Genomic DNA, 17295 nt, shown 5'->3' on the forward strand with positions numbered 1-17295 from the left:
GGACAGATTTTAAGAATAAGCAAAGAATGACTAAAAAAAATAAAGAGGCAGAAAGAAGCGTGAGAGAAAGTTAGCTACTAATACAAAAACAGATAGCAAGAGTTTCTACAAGTATTTGAATAGGAAAAGAGTAACTAAAGCTAGAGTTGGTCCTTCTGAGAGTGAGTCTGTGGAATTGATAATGGAAAACAAGGAAATGGCAGAGGCATTAAGCAGGTATTTTGTGTCTGCCTGCACGGGAGGAGACTTAAAAACTTCCCAAAGATACTTGAAAATCAAGAGGTGATAGGGAGCGATGAACTTAAAACAATCACCATCACCAGGAAAAAGGTGCTAGGAAAACTATTAGATCTAAAGGCTGACGAGTCCCCTAGACCAGAGGCCTGCATCGTAGAGTCTTAAAAGCAGTGGTGGCACAGATAATAGTTGCATTGGCTATAGTCTTCCAAAATTCCGTAGATTTTGGGACGTTTCCAGCGGATTGGAAAATAGCTAATATGATTATCTTTATTCAAGAAAGGAGAGAGGCAGAAAGCAAGAACTATAGGCCAGTTAGCCTAAGATCTGTCATAGGGAAATGCTAGAATCCGTTATTAAGGAGGTTATAGTAGGTGTTGCTGTGAAATCAAACACCTCGGGGACTCAGGTACAGTTTTTGGTCGTTTATTCAAGTGAACGCGAGGAGAGCCTGTTTTAGCCAATCCAATCCAAGTCAGTAATCTGCTCTCTGAGTTGTTACATTGTCTTTTATACAGTTATTTCCTGTCCTTTCGTGACCGCGGGTGTGTTCTTGGTCACAGACTCACAATCTATCAAAATAGGCGTAAGGTGTTTCAGATCAACTGTCTCATCCTGCTGTGTACCTTGGCGTTTCAGTGGCTGACACCTCGTTACCTACAATTGCTGTCACAATAAGTGCTAAGCGTTGCAGATCTCCTGTCTTGCCTTACTTAGCATTCTAATGACTGACACCTATCTACTTCTAATCACTGGGTTCACACCCGCTGTGAGCTAGTCTGGACTAGTTTTTGCTGTGTTCTTTATCTGGGCTAACATATGTCAAGTATCTTAACAGCCTCCACTTTACAGGCTCTTGCCTAATACCTTTTCATGGCTAAAACTACGACTGGCTAAAACTGCTACGGCTGTCATGCTACGTTACCATACACCTGGGTTCCCATTGCTAGTAAATGAAAAACGCCTTGTACACTCCAACAGTCCCCCATTTTGGCCTTTGGTCAAGCCCAAATTGGCTAATGATATCTCCCTCTCCCTGCTCCTCGCCATTCTTGTGCTGGCCAGGCACTGACATGGATTCGCAGAGGGCTGGCTATACCATTTGGTACTGCATACATAATTTTGGGCTGCTCTCTGTGAGACATTATGCCCTTCATTAAATAATTCATTAGTAGCCTGCACGTGCCTTTCCAATACAGTTGCCAAGGCCTACACCACTCCGGTCAGGTCTTGGTCCGATTGAGTTGTCCCTCTTGGACTCCCTGTTCCTTCTCTCACATTTTCTTGAGTTGGGCACTTAATTTGTGGTCCTTATGATCCACCAAAGCCAAATCAATTGAGTTGACAACTGAGATCCCTGTATTAAATATTGTGGCAGCATCATTCACCGGGCCACACTACCTCTGTCCTTTCCTAGCAGGGGGAGCCTGTGCATCCTGCTTTAATACTCACTTTACTAGTGCCATGTACAATACCCGGGTCTTAGCTGAATGGCGCAGGGGTAAGCCCATGTCTGATATATTTAGGACCACGTGTACCAGCTCATGGTGTAAATTACCATGCGAAATCTTGTCTTCTTTAGTTAGCACAAGTCCATTCTCAGGTCTGGGACTTAATTCCGGACAAGGTAGTACACTTTGTTTAGCCTCCAGCTCAGTAGTCACAGATGTACTTCCAATGGTGGTAGTAGTGATGGGTGGAGTTGTTGTCTGGCAATCCTGTGGGCGAATCTGCCACACCCTGTCAGCCTGACCCTGCAGTCCTGTGCTCTCACACATTTCCCAGCCTTGCTGGTTGACACCTGGGGAGAAACTGGGTTCAGGGTTCCTAATGTATTGGACCGTTATACAAGTCTCAGTTAGTTGCATCCTCCATTCCGGTTCCACAGCCCCAGGTCCAATGCATACTGTGGTCCAACTGGTGAAGTTCAGGCAGTGTACCCTGCCTGCTACTCCCACTGTTTGTATCCTATCAATATGCAGGATCCCTCGGCTGCAACGGAGGCACGTTCTTGTCCCAGAGTGAGATTCGGTATGCCTTGTTCCTGGCTGCAGCTGTTAGAATTGATGTCGTTGCACCATAGCCCCTGTGGCTGCTTGTGACTGATGGTCTTGGCCCCTGTGGTGGAGGCTATAATGATTGCTGGATCAATGAGTAGAGATAGGGCCTTCATTTCTTATCTGTAAGAAAGCAGCAGCATTTGAGTGATCCGTAGGGTACAAGATTGTGTTAATTGCCACATCTCTATTCCTATAAGACAAACAGATTCAGTTAATGAACGACTTTACCTGAGAGCAGTGTTTCCAGCACCCCTTTCCTTTCATATTTACACAAGCGCAGGTATCAGTCATCATTATTATCTCATATGGCCTCATCCACTTCGGTGCAAACCCTGGCTTTTCAGACATTACCTTTACTATTACCCTGTTCCCTACCTTGGGCACTTTCGCCCTCTCTGTGCCTGTTTCCGTCTCATTATCTCATATGATCTGTTGATCTTTGGCCTGTTGCCTCAACCCATGCAATTGCTTGCCCAGTTCCCTCACAAGCTGCTTGACCCTTTCCCTTGCAGGTCTAACCTCCTCACTCCAAGTTATGACATCCCCTTGCAATCGCATAGCCCTTTCTGTCATTAGCTCATATGGGGTTAATCCGGTTGTCCTATTAGGTGTTGCCCTAAGTCCCATGAGAATGCTGGGTAACAAGTTGGCCCATCCTTTCCCTGTCTCTTGGAAGGCTTTAGCTAAAGCTCTCTTTAGAGTCCTATTCATTCACTCAACCAATCCTGAGCTTCGTGGGTGATACAGTATGTGGAATTTCTGTTTTATTCCCAGTAACCTGCATACTTCCTTTACTACCTTCCCTGTAAAATGCGTCCCTTGGTCGGAATCTATCTGTAATGGTGTGCCCCACCTGGGAATTACCTCCTCTGCCATTGTTCAGGCGATGATCATGGCTGAGCATTCCTGAGTGGGCTAGGCTTCTATCCACCTGGTAAACCCATTGATGATGATTAAACAGTAGGTCTTCCCTCAACTAGATGGTAGGAGTCCCATAAAATCTAATTGCACTTGTTCCCATGGTCCCTTTGGTCGGGATTGGTGTGACATGTGGATTTTAATAGGCTTCCCTAGGTTGTGCTGGGTGTATACTATGCATTGCTGGCAATGTTTGCCCACTTCCCTTCCCATACTTTGCCACCACAACCACCATTCTTCCCATCATGGCTTCCCACCCATGGTGTGAGCTCCCATTGTGTATTTTCATAAGGTTATGTTGGATGCAGTTCGGTGCTTACCTCTCTTCCCTCTTTCTGCCAGACACCATCGGTGCCCCTAACTGCTCCATGCTTCTCCAACTTTCTTCTCCTCCAAAATATCCCTGTGCAACTCTACCATGTTTACTTCCTCTGGCCTGACTGCTGCCACAGCTGTCTGATAGTCTGGGCCATTTACGGCTGCCTGCGTGGCAGCCTCATCTGCCTGCTGGTTACCTTGCTGGAGGGGGCCTGTACCTTTTTGGTGTGCCTTAACTTTCATCACCACTGCCTCTAGTGGCAGCTTTGCAGCCTCTACCAGGTCTCTAACCACTGCTTCATGTCGTATCTGTCCTCCCCCTGAGGTGACACACCCTCTAACGACTGCATGTGATCATGTGGTCATGCACTGCCCCAAAGGCATACCTACTGTCTGTACAGATGTTGGCCCTTTTTCCCTCTGCTAGTTGCAGGGCCTCAGTTAAAGACACCAACTCTACTACTTGGGCTAAGAAGTCACATGGTAGGTTCTCCCTCCCCACTAACTCTCCTCCCTGTTTACGACTGCCCATCCGGTGTGCGTACACCATCCACATATCTCTGGGATCCATCTACAAATAGGGTCAAGTCTGGTCCCTCTATCTCTTCCTCCTTTAGCTCCCCTGGCGTCCCTTCCCCTATTTCCTGCAGGCAGCTATGTTCCTCCCCATCTGACAGTATGCCTTCTGCTGGGTTTAACCTATTGTCACACACTATCACAACTGACTTGTCCTTTGGTAGTAATATTGCCTCCCATACGCCCCTTTGGTTATACAAGACTGTTCTTAACTTCCCGGTATTAAGTAGCTCTTCTATAGTATGTCGGGTGTGTAGGAGTATTTCTCCTGTCATGACTGTGGGTTCGCTGATCTTCACTGCCCATGATGCACAATCGATTGCTGCCATGCAACATGGCATACCATTTGCTACAGGGGATTGTTTGGTGGAGAAGTAACCTACAGGTCTCATCTGTGCTCAAGAACTTGTGCTCTGCCCCGTTAACCGATGCCTGCTTCGGTCCCTGCTCTCCTTTACCTTCACCCGTCGCCCAACCGTTGCCTTGACTGTGGTCGAGCCTCCTATAGTTTGGGCACGGATTACTAGCCAGTCCTCCCTTCTACGCACTGCAATCCTTTGCAAGATGTCCTGTCTTGCCACAACTATAGCATCCCTCCTGGGCAACAGCGGCTACCACTGCTCCTACCTTGCTTACTGTCCGTTGGTCCAACTCCATGGCCCAGCGCATTATAATTACCACCCACCGATAGCCCCATCCTCAATATCTTTCGTTGCTCAGGCCCAAACCCCTCCTTCAACATCTCGAGAAATATCTCATGATTCTGTTGAGGGTGCCATATTCCCAAGAACTATATGAATGCCCCCCCCCAATTTCCGGTCAGCATAATCTATTACTGATTCTTTCTTTTCCTGGGTGACAGATTTATACATCCCCAATTGGCCTCTTCCCCTCCCAAGGCCTCCCAGACCCAAGTTTCAATGGCCCTATGTAATAGACTGGTTCTTCCTTTTTTTCCATCCCATTTTCTGACTTATATTCATTAGGTATCACCGGACACTTTGCCTTCTCTAAAATGTGTGTGTCTTTGGGATGCATGGAGTGAAACTCAGGGTTATCATTATGGAGGTTCAGACTGGGTAGGTCTTTAAGTAGCATTTGTTTTTCACCAAAGCTGTCCTGAGTTCTCCAGTTTGATTCTTTTGATACTCGCCCCTGTCAATCCAGTCAGGCTAACGGCACTATTTATGGGCGGTAAATTCAATTGTATTCACCCGTCTTGTAGTGCCATCCCGGTAACCTGATGCGAATATCCCGTTGGCTGTGTCAGATGTTGTGATGAAATCAAATACCTTGGAGACTCAGGTACAGCTTTCAATCGTTTAGTCAATTGAACGCAGGGAGAGCCTGTCTTAGTCAATCCAATCCAAGTGAATACTCTGAGATAAAAACAAAAAACTACTGTGGATGCTGGAAATCCAAAACAAAAACAGAATTACCTGCAAAAACTCAGCAGGTCTGGCAGCATCGGCGGAGAAGAAAAGGGTTGACGTTTCGAGTCCTCATGACCCTTCAGCAGAACTGAGTGAAGTTAGGAGAGGGGTGAAATATAAGCTGGTTTAAGGTGGGGGGAGGGGGAGTTGGGGGGAGAGAAGTTGGGGGGTGGGTGTGGTTGTAGGGACAAGCAAGCAGTGATAGGAGCAGATAATCAAAAGATGTCACAGACAAAAGGAACAAAGAGGTGTTGAAGGTGGTGATATTATCTAAGAAAATGTGTTAATTAAGAATGGATGGCAGGACACTCAAGTTACAGCTCTAGTGGGGGTGGGGTGGAAAGACTGACAGGGTATTACAGTTATAGATTTAAAAATAATGGAAATAGGTGGGAAAAGAAAAATCTATGTAAATTATTGGAAAAAACAAAAGGGAGGGGGAAGAAACGGAAAGGGGGTGGGGATGGGGGTGGAAGTTTAAGATCTAAAGTTGTTGAATTCAATATTCAGCCCGGAAGGCTGTAAAGTGCCTAGTCGGAAGATGAGGTGCTGTTCCTCCAGTTTGCGTTGGGCTTCATTGGAACAATGCAGCAAGCCAAGGACAGACATGTGGGCAAGAGAGCAGGGTGGAGTGTTAAAATGGCAAGCGACAGGGAGGTTTGGGTCTTTCTTGCGGACAGACCGCAGGTGTTCTGCAAAGCGGTCGCCCAGTTTGCGTTTGGTCTCTCCAATGTAGAGGAGACCGCATTGGGAGCAACGAACGCAGTAGACTAAGTTAGGGGAAATGCAAGTGAAATGCTGCTTCACTTGAAAGGAGTGTTTGGGCCCTTGGACGGTGAGGAGAGAGGAAGTGAAGGGGCAGGTGTTGCATCTTCTGCGTGGGCATGGGGAGGTGCCATAGGTGGGTGTTGAGGAGTAGGGAGTGATGGAGGTGTGGACCAGGGTGTCCCGGAGGGAACAATCCCTATGGAATGCTGCCGGTGGGGGTGAAGGGAAGATGTGTTTGGTGGTGGCATCATGCTGGAGTTGGCGGAAATGGCGGAGGATGATCCTTTGAATGCGGAGGCTGGTGGGGTGATAAGTGAGGACAAGGGGGACCCTATCATGTTTCTGGGAGGGAGGAGAAGGCGTGAGGGCAGATGCGCGGGAGATGGGCCGGACACGGTTGAAGGCCCTGTCAACGACCGTGGGTGGAAAGCCTCGGTTAAGGAAGAAGAAATGCATTTCACTTGCATTTCCCCTAACTTAGTCTACACTAGAGCTGTACCTTGAGTGTCCTGCCATCCATTCTTAATTAGCACATTCTCTTAGATAATATCACCACCTTCAACACCTCTTTGTTCCTTTTGTCTGTGACATCTTTTGATTATCTGCTCCTATCACTGCTTGCTTGTCCCTACAACCACCCCACCCCCCAACTTCTCTCCCCCCAACTCCCCCTCCCCCCACCTTAAACCAACTTATATTTCACCCCTCTCCTAACTTTACTCAGTTCTGCTGAAGGGTCATGAGGACTCGAAACGTCAACTCTTTTCTTCTCCGCCGATGCTGCCAGACCTGCTGAGTTTTTGCAGGTAATTCTGTTTTTGTTTTTAAGTCAGTACTCTGCCTTCTGAGTTGTTACATTGTCTTTTATACAGTTAGTTCCTGTCCTTTCGTGACTGCGGGTGTGCTCTTGGTCACATAGACTCACAATCTATCACAATAGGTGTGAAGTGTTTCAGACCGACTGCCTTGCCCTGCTGTGTACCTTGGCATTCCAATGACTGACACTTCATTGCCTTCAATTGCTGTCACAATAAGTGCTAAGTGTTGTAGATCTCCTGCCTCGTCTTATTTAGCATTCTAATGACTGACACCTATCTACCTCTAATCACTGGGTTCACTCCCGCTCTGAGTAAATCTGGACTAGTTTTTGCTGTGTTCTTTATCTAGGCTAACAAATGTCAAGTATCCCAACAGCCTCCACTTTACAGGCTCTTACCTAATACTTTTCATGGCTAAAACTACGACTGGCTAAAACTACTACGGCTGTCATGCCATGCTATCATACACCTAGGTTCCCCTTACTAACAAATGAAAAACACCTTGTACACTCTGCACATAAGATACTCGGAAAATCACAATGTGATCAGGCAGTGCCAGCATGGCTTTATGAAAGGGATTGTGTTTAACTAATCTATTAATAGTTTTTGACAAAGTATCATTCAAGATGGGTAAAAGGGAACAGGTAGATGTAGTGTACTTGGATTTCCAAAAGGCATTTGATAAGGTGATAGATCAAAGGCTACTGCACAAGCTAAGAGCACATGATGTAGGGGGTAACATATTAGCGTGGATAAAAGATTGGTTAGCTAACATGAAGCAAAGAGTGGGGATAAATGGATCCTTTTTTTTTACAGCAAGCTGTAACGAGTGAAGTGCCACATGGATCACTGATGGGTCCACAACTATTTACAATCTATATCAATGACTTGGATGAAGCGTCCGAATGTATGGTAGCTAAATTTGCTGATGACACCAAGATAGGTAGGAAAGTAAGTTATCAAGAGGAGTTAGAGAGTCTGCAAAGGGATATAAACAGGTTAAGTAAGTGGGGAAAAATTTGGCAGATGGAGTATAATGTGGGTAAATGTGAATGTGTCCACTTTGGCAGAATGAATAGAAAAGTTGTATACTATTTAAATGGAGAAAGACTGCAGAACTCAGTGGTACAGAAGGATCTGGGCGTCCTGGGAAATGAATCACATGGGGTAAAATTTTTTGCTCAGCGGGCGGGCGTGCGCCCGACCTGACCAAGTGTAAAATGAAGCACGATGGCGTTGGGCGAGCGTCCCGATATCATCGTGCACTCACGCAATATTTAAGTCGGCGGAGGCGTGCCGGAATCGGCAGCGCACCCGCCAACAATTAACAGGCCTATTAAAGCCATTAAAATGTTAATTACAATAAATTTTTTGTAGTCCATCCAACCTTACGATTGGCAGGCAGGCGAAAAAGCCAAGCGGCCTTTGCACTTTTTTGGAAACCTCATCCACGGGCGGGATGAGGTTTCCAAAAGCAAATTTTAAAAAAATTAAAACTTTATTTTTCATTAATAACATGCCCCTGCTCATATGACAGAGTCACATGAGAGGGGAAATGTTTCAGTACATTTTTATTTTTTAATTATTTTTTTCATATATCTTCATCTCCCTGAGGCAGCTGTCTTCCTCAGGGAGATTATGTAGCGTGTATGCGCGATGGTCACGCTTGCCTGGCTTGCCCTTCTCCCCCCACCCGCACAGGCAGCGCTAAGCGCTGCCGTTCACATTTCTCGTTGGGTGGGCCTTAATTGGCCCGCTAGTGTGAAATTGCCTTCTGGGCCCGACCGCCCCTGCCCACCCATGCCGAGCCCGCACGCCAAGGGCAAAATTCTGCCCATAAAGTTAGTACGCAGGTACAGCAAGTGATTAGGAAGGCAAATGGAATGTTAGCATTTATTGCTAGAGGGATGAAATATAAAAGTAGGGAAGTTTTACTGCAGCTGTACAGGTCCTTGGTGAGACCACATCTGAAGCATTGCGTGCAGTTTTGGTCTCCTTATTTGAAAAAAAGATACAACTGCTTTAGAAGCAGCTCAGAGAAGGTTCAGACGACTCATTCCTGGGATGAAGGTCTTATCTTAGGAAGAATGGTTGAACAGGTTGGGCCTATACCCATTGGAGTTTAGAAGAATAAGAGGTGATCTTGATCTTCAAATATAGGCTGGGCCTTCAAATATATTCAAGGCTGAGTTAGATAGATTTTTGATTGACAAGGGAGTCAAGAGTTATGGGGGCACAGACAGGAAAGAGCAGCTGAGACCACAACCAGATCATCCATGATCTTGAACGACGGAGCGGGTTCAAAGGACCAAATGTCCTACTCATATTCCTAAGTCCGATGCTCCTATCATGGACATTGGTCAGGTAGAATCTTTCCTGTCTAAATCTATGTTGATTCCTGTTTGTTGTTGTATAGATGATCCTCAAGTTTACTCCTAAAAATCAATTTCATTATTTTACATGGAATGCAAATAAGACTAACAATTCTGTAGTTGCCTCTAAAATAAAAACAGAAAATGCTGGAAAAACTCCAGCTCTAAAGAAGAGTCATACGGACTCGAAATATTAACTCTGTTTCTCTCTTCACAGATGCTGTCAGACCTGCTGAGTTTTTCCACCATTTTCTGTTTTTATTTCAGGTTTCCAGCATCCGCAGTATTTTGCTTTTATTTGTAGTTGCCTCTGTCTGTTTTATCACCCTTTTATGAATAAGTAGTCTATATTGAACTCTTTCCAATCCACTGATACCTCCCCAGTATCCAATCTTTCTCTTATAATGATTATCAATGCCTCATAAATTTGATTGGCTGTCTGTCTCAGCACTTTGGGTTAAATATCAACTAATTCTGAGCATTTAGATAAAGGCAAAATACTACGGATGCTGGAAATCTAAAACAAAAACAAAAAATGCTGGAAAAACTCAGCAGGTCTGAGAGCATCTGTGGAGAGAAAAACAGAGTTAATGTTTCAAGTCCGTATGGCTCCAGACTCGAAACGTTAACTCTGTCTTTCTCTCCACAGATGCTGTCAGACCTGCTGAGTTTTTCCAGAATTTTTTGTTTTTGTAACTCTGAGCATTTGTTTATTTTAAATCTTTTCAGCTTGTCTTTTTTTTTTGATCTCCTTTATAGCAGGGTACTTGGAGAAGGGTCTATCGTTCATTCTTTAAGGAAATAATCATTCAGATTATTTACTACTTCATGCTAATCTGAAGTTTCAACGTGTATGCATCTTTTCACGTTCTAACACCTTTTAAAAAGACCTCTTGCTATTGGAGTACTGAAAGATTTTTATGACGTTATGTTTTCCTTACAACTATCCTTTTTTCTGGGTCTCACATTGCCGCTCTAATCAACATTTTGGTATGTTTCTGCTCGTTCTTGTATCATTCCAGTACGCACGCTCCCCTTTTACCCAGTAAATTAATTTCCCCCTATTTATTTTAGCTCGTCAGGAATAACTTGCACTTGGGTAGCATCTTTAACTCAAAAAATATAAAGTTCCATGGCGTTTCATGGAAGTATAGAGAAAATTTTTCTAAACTTGCTAGTGTCGCGTCTGCTTAGTTTGTTGACCTTAAACAAATCTTTGTCCTGCATGCTCAGGCTTATTCTTTTAAAGGGGTTCTATTCACCATCTGCTGAAATATTGACAAGCAACCTCCTTCAATTCAGTATTTGGTAGAACAGAATCACATGTCACCTTGTACTTGATCATTTTGTGATCACTGTTCTCCAAGAGTGCTATGATTTTAATTTCCTATATGTTTTCTGCGTCATTTACAAATACTAGGTCAGGCTGAACACTACTTTCCATATCCTGTGAGTCATGAAGCAGTCACACTCACTGTAAACCACTTAGGTTTTCCAAATTTATATTGGTTGATTGAAGTCTCACTTAAAATAACTTCCCCGTGATTACACACCCTTCTTTATCTCTTCAGAGAGCAAACTGTTTTTCTTCTCGTGCTGACCTAGTGGTCTACAGCATTCCTCCAGTGTTAGCTTAGATCCTTACACGTTAGAGATTTCTATCCGCTGTATTTCTTCATGTAGTTTGCTCACTCTCTCAGACAATTTAACTTCCTTCTTAATTGTCCCTGGCATATCTGCCCATAACTCCTTTTCTCCTGTCCATTCTGACCAATCCATAACCCTGAATATTAAATTAGTATCCTTACTCTGGATTGAACCACATTTACACACCGATCCTGTCTTGCAATTTTGGATTAAACAGTCTTTCATCCATCTTTAACATTGATTTATATGGAAGTCTTTAGATCATTTATACAGTTCTGGGAGCCCTGCAGAAAAGCAGCAAGCTAACCCAACTAGAATTGTGCGTACTTAAAGTAACTTTAAAATGTTTCCAATCCCATTAAATATTATGGAACATCTATGAAGATCAGCCTAATCCAATGAAAGTGCTGTTGTATTTGCTTGGAATCTTGTGGAAAATGTACAAGATAACATTGATTTTACATTAGTTAAATGGAACCTCATGAAGTTCAGAGATTGAATTACTTAGCTAGGTGTTCCATGGATTCATTAATACTAAACTAGAAATGGGACCTATCAAGAGAACTGTTTAGTTTTAGTCAGTGGCTGTTTCTATGTCTAGATTCAGCTTTAACATTTAAAAAATCTTCAATTGAATACAAAAAAATTGACCATCAGTTAAGACATTTTGTGAATGCAAACCAATCTTTTTTAATGCAGTCCCTATGATAAAATGATTCACAGTTGGTTCAAGTGCCAAAGGTCCCATTACTTTAGCAGCAATTTGACAGGGTGGGGCTCCAGGTCATTCATGAACTTGGATGCAGAAGGGCAAGGCCATTACCACAATCTTGGATAGCGGCCTACATGTACAGAGGCATTTTACATGTGCTGCTCCATTATGCCCCTGGAAGTCAGAATGGCATGCAGCCACTGTAACAGGGGCATCCAGAGGCACAGGAAGGGCTGAAGATAACTGTTTCAAATTTTTTCTTCAGCTCTTAAGGTGGAACTGATTTGTCATGATTTGAAAGGTAACTGATCCTTGAATACGTAACTTGCTTATTGAGAGCTCTGTTGGGTCTACTGGGGAACATAGTTGATGGAATTCCCAGAGCAGTCAGAACTCGCCCACACATGCCCAAGAGGCTTCGGGGGTGGGGTTGAGGGATGGGGGGGATGGAGGTGGGGGAGAGGGGACTTTCTACCCTGAGTGACATTATTTGTGCTTTTGAGTTCTTGTGCAATTTTAAATACTTGATGTATCCTCTGAAATTGTCACCTAATTTAGTTCGTTGCAGATATAGACAGTTTTAAATTGTGTGCAAAATTATATTTGTTTTTGTTTCTTACATCAGTCACATTCTTTGCCAATGGTAAAACACCATTCAGAGACCATTCCAACAGAATGGAACTGTCTTGTGACATTGCAGTAGATTGGCTTTAGAGTTGTTGTTTTGGAGTGTCAATTTTTACCTTTCAAGATTTGTACTCATAACAAAAGGCAAGAAATTTAAGGGTCACCTTTTGGCTTTCTTGATAGATATTTGGTGATTGAAGCCTGTAGTTATAAGTCTAGATACAAGCCCGGTGCATACCAGCAGTGTAAATTGACTTTGTAGCAAACATAAGAGCAAAGGAGATGGGAGCAGGAGTAGGCCATTCAGCCTATTGAGTCTGCTCTGCCATTCAACAGATCATAGCTGATCATCTACCTCTGTGTCATTTTTCCAATCAGCAGCCAACTTTTCATTACACCTCATCTCTTTTCCATTGAAGTTTGCAGAACTATTTTTCAGACTGCTTTTGGGGACCTATTTCCTCATCTCACTCTCACTTTTACTTGGTTAAGAAATAAAAATCTTGGCAATATTTCCCAAGTCAATGGAAAACTGGCTCAGTGAAAAATGGACTGCCAATCCACTATGGGCAGAATTTTCCCCCCATCGGGGGTGAAGTTGATGGGCGGACGCGTGCAGGTGCGCTTCCGATCGGCGCCCCCCGATCGGAGGAGTGGCGCCATTTTACGTGGGTGGGCCAATTAAGGCCCGCCCAGCGTGACGTCCGCAGGGAAGCGCTATGCGCTTCCTGTGCAGGCCGGGGGGAATCCCAAAATCGAGAGTGCGCTCTCTCGCACGTGCGCATGAAAGAGCGCACTCATCCTCTTGAGGCTAAGTGCAGCTCAGGGAGATCACCTCTACTTTTAAAAATATTAAAAATAGAAAAAAAAATTTCCTTACATGTCCCCTCATGTGACAATGTCACATGTGTTGGGACATCTTCATAATTTCCAAGAAAATGTTAATAAAATTTTTTAAATCCTACATGAAACCTCATCCCGCCTGTGGATGAGGTTTCATGTTTTTTCTAGTTGCTGCCAGGGCTCCTGGCCTGCCCGCCAACCTTAAAGTTGGACGGGCAGGTCCACTAATTACTTTAATTGATCTGTCAATGGCCTCAATTGGCCATTGACAGGTTGGTGGGCACGCAGCTGATTTTGCTGCACCCCCGCCCTCCTGAAAATTTAAATGGGGCGCAGTGACATCGGGAGTCCTGCCCGACGTCACCGTGCGTCATTTTACGCATTGGCGAGCGGGCCCCACCCCCACTCGCCGATGGTAAAATCCTGCCCTGTGAGTCTATTTTGCACTGCTGGTGTAAACTAATTTCAACCCTGATAATTTCCATTCCGCTTCTCTGTCACTTTAAGCTGAGAGGCAGTTTGCCCATTTTTCCCAGAACATGCTATCCATCATAGAATCAAAGGACGTTTACAGCATTGAATGAGACCATTCAGCTCATTATATATATAATCTCTTTGCTAGATAAATTCTCTATAGCCATGTGTCTTCCAAGGTTCAAATATTTATTCAATTTTCACTTTTAGGAAGATGCAGTGTTGTCTGCCTCAACCACTCCCTGTGGCGAAACATTCCACGCTCCAACAACCATTCATATAAAGAAATTTCTAATGTATGCTAAGACATGTGGGTCTCCTGTGAAGAAGGTAATGAGCCTTCAGGGACCCTGAGAATGAAGCAATCTGGTTTTGAATAAAAATAGATACAACAGGACATGGACAGAACAGTATGCATCTCACTCTGTAGGATTGTACATGACCAAATTGAGTTTTATTTAGAGCAAGCGATTTGAGTACAACTTTTGTGATAGAAGTCCAAAGCTTATAAAGTGTTATAAGTGGCCCAGCAAAGGTCTTGCATGGTGGTTTTATTTCTCATCCATGTTATTTAATCTCTTTTCATATTGAAAAAGTTTATGTGTGGTGCGAGGATCAAGCAGAGAAAAGAAATGAATGAATTGAGGCAGGGATCAAAATACAAACAGATTCTCCTTCTAAGATGTCCACCTGAAGACCAAATGCTGAAAACCTCTTAATAGGAAGGAAAATGCCCTCTTTTTTTAAAGGACATTTTATACTCTTGTGTCTAGCTCTTTATTAAATTCTTCCGAGCATTTCCTAGAGGCTCTGTTACTCAAGCGAGAATGGTAAATCCTTTGCAATGTATATGCTACTCTTTCACTCTGTGCTAAGTAGGTATCTGACTCAGTTGTTGATTAATCTGCAATGCTTTGTGTTAGTGATATTGCACTCTCAAAGAATGCAGTGAGGTAAGTACTTATTTCCATTTTATTGTCTAGCTTAATTAGTCTGGGGGATATTAACTTAATTATAGATATCACAAGTTTGCATAAGCATGGTTACCAGTAAGTCTTCTCACATGCACAAAAAGTTGAGGCCACAATTTTATTGCAGTCATTATTGTCAGCATAAGAAGGCTCTCAGAACATCAAATTAACACTATGGCCTCTTTGAATAAGATTAATAATTGGGTGCTCCCTTCTTTCTGTGGGTTAGAACCTTGTAGGAACTGAATTGACTCATTCCACATTGGACCCTAATGACTGGGCGAGAGAAATGACTTTACACCAATCGGTTTTGTCTGGATTCGACCTCTGGTCTCAGAGGTGAGAAGGAAGATGGCTGACCCAATGTAAAATCCAGTTGATAGTTATAGCTTTGAATATTAACTGATAAAAATGTGTACAACTTTCAGCTTCAACCATAAAAGAGGTTCAAATAAAATAATAATAAAATGGAGAACAGGATACCTCCGCTTTCAAAAAAAATCTCTGGCCTAATCATCCTTCACCCAACACGACAGGCAACATAAGTATTGTTCCATATTTCCAATTGTTTACTTTACAATCACGACTGAAATGTTCCACACACATTCGCTGGCAATTTCCCCTGAGTTTCTCTCATTCCATCAGTGCAACTTCAGGTACGGAAAACTCAGACACATGTATAGTAAATTTATGGTAGTGGCACCAGATCTGTTCCATTGATGGAAGTTCCCAGTTCCCAGAAATGGTATGTTCTGATATTCAACTCCTATGATCTTAATCCATAACTATATAAACCATAGCAATTTTGTTTCTTACCTCATGTAACCAACATTTTTCATTTAGTCATAAGTCTTACTGACATAAGAACATAAGAAATAGGAACAGGAGTAGACCATTTGGCCCCTCGAGCCTGCTCCACCATTCAATAAGATCATGGGTGATCTTCTTGTGTTTCGATTTCCACATTCCCATTGAACCCCGATGACCTTTGATTCCCTTGCCTAACAAGAGTCTATCGATATCTGCCTTAAAAATATCCAATGACCCCACCTCTGAGGCAGAGAATTTCAAAGTCGCACAACCCTCTGGGAGAAATAAATTCTCCTCATCACTGTCCTAAAAGGGCGCCATAATTTTAAAACAGTGCCCCTTAGTTCTGGACTCGCCCACAGGAGGAAACATCCTTTTGACACCCACCTTGTCAAGGCCATTCAGGATCTTGTATACTTCAATCAAATCACCCCTCACTCTTCTAAACTCCAGTGGAAACAAGCCCAGTCTGACAACCTTTCACCATAAGACAAGCCACTCATTCCAGGTATCAATCTAGTAAACCTCCTTTGAACCACATCCAATGCATTTACATCCTTCCTTAAATAAGGAGACCAAACTGTACATAGTATTTGAGGTGCAGTCTCACCAATGCCCTGTATAGCTGAAGCATAACATCCTTACTTTTATGTTCAATCCCTTTCATAATAAATCCAGTGTCTCCACCGCTCTCCTCGTGCTCTTATATCCAGTGTCTCCGCCGCTCTCCTTGTGCTCTTATATCCAGTGTCTCCGCGGCTCTATCGTGCTCTTTTATCCAGTGTCTCCGCCGCTCTATCGTGCTCTTTTATCCAGTGTCTCCGCCGCTCTATCGTGCTCTTTTATCCAGTGTCTCCGCCGCTCTCCTTGTGCTCTTTTATCCAGTGTCTCCACCGCTCTCCTTGTACTCTTTTATCCAGTGTCTCTGCCGCTCTCCTCTTATAGATATTAGATGAAATACAGTTTGCCTAAAGGCAGTTATTTTCCATACTCATCGTCAATTCTTCCTGTGATTACCTTGAATTAGTTCCCTCTCTGTTACCATCTCCAGTATTAAATTCTCAGCAAAAACAAAAAGAAAAATACCTGGAAAAACTCAGCAGGTCCGACAGCATCTGCGGAGAGGAACACAGGTAACGTTTCGAGTCCATATGACTCTTCAACAGAACTAAGGAAAAATAGAAGAGGGGTGAAATATAAGCTGGTTTAAGGTGGGGGGTGGGGACAGGTAGAGCTGGATAGAGGGCCAGTGATAGGTGAAGATTGCCAAAAGATGTCATAGACAAAAGGACAAAGAGGTGTTGAAGGTGGTGATATTACCTAAGGAATGTGCTGATAGGTAACATTAAGGGTAGAAAGCAGGACGAGCAAGGTACAGATAGCCCTAGTGGGGGTGGGGTGGGGGGAAGGGATCGAAATAGGCTAAAAGGTAGAGATAAAAGAATGCATGGAAATACATTTTAAAATAATGGAAATAGGTGGGAAAAGAAAAATATATATATAAATTATTGGAAAAAAAGGGGATCGGAAAGTGGGTGGGGATGGAGGAGAGAGTTCATGATCTAAAGTTGTTGAACTCAGTATTCAGTCCGGAAGGCTGTAAAGTGCCTAGTCGGAAGATGAGGTGCTGTTCCTCCAGTTTGCATTGAACTTCACTGGAAAATTGCAGCAGGCCAAGGACGGACATGTGGGCATGAGAGCAGGGTGGAGT

At 43.6% G+C, this 17295-nt stretch overlaps 1 protein-coding gene across 1 annotated transcript in view; it reads left to right on the forward strand.

The window, feature by feature from the left end:
- The window catches only part of LOC144680561 (myelin transcription factor 1-like protein), a 516235-nt gene that overhangs the window by 413888 nt on the left and 85052 nt on the right, over positions 1–17295 (forward strand). The gene's annotated exons all lie outside the window — the stretch shown is intronic.

This window comes from Cetorhinus maximus, chromosome 5 (genome assembly GCF_964194155.1).
Source record: "Cetorhinus maximus chromosome 5, sCetMax3.hap1.1, whole genome shotgun sequence".
In the NCBI taxonomy this organism is placed as follows: Eukaryota; Metazoa; Chordata; class Chondrichthyes; order Lamniformes; family Cetorhinidae; genus Cetorhinus; species Cetorhinus maximus.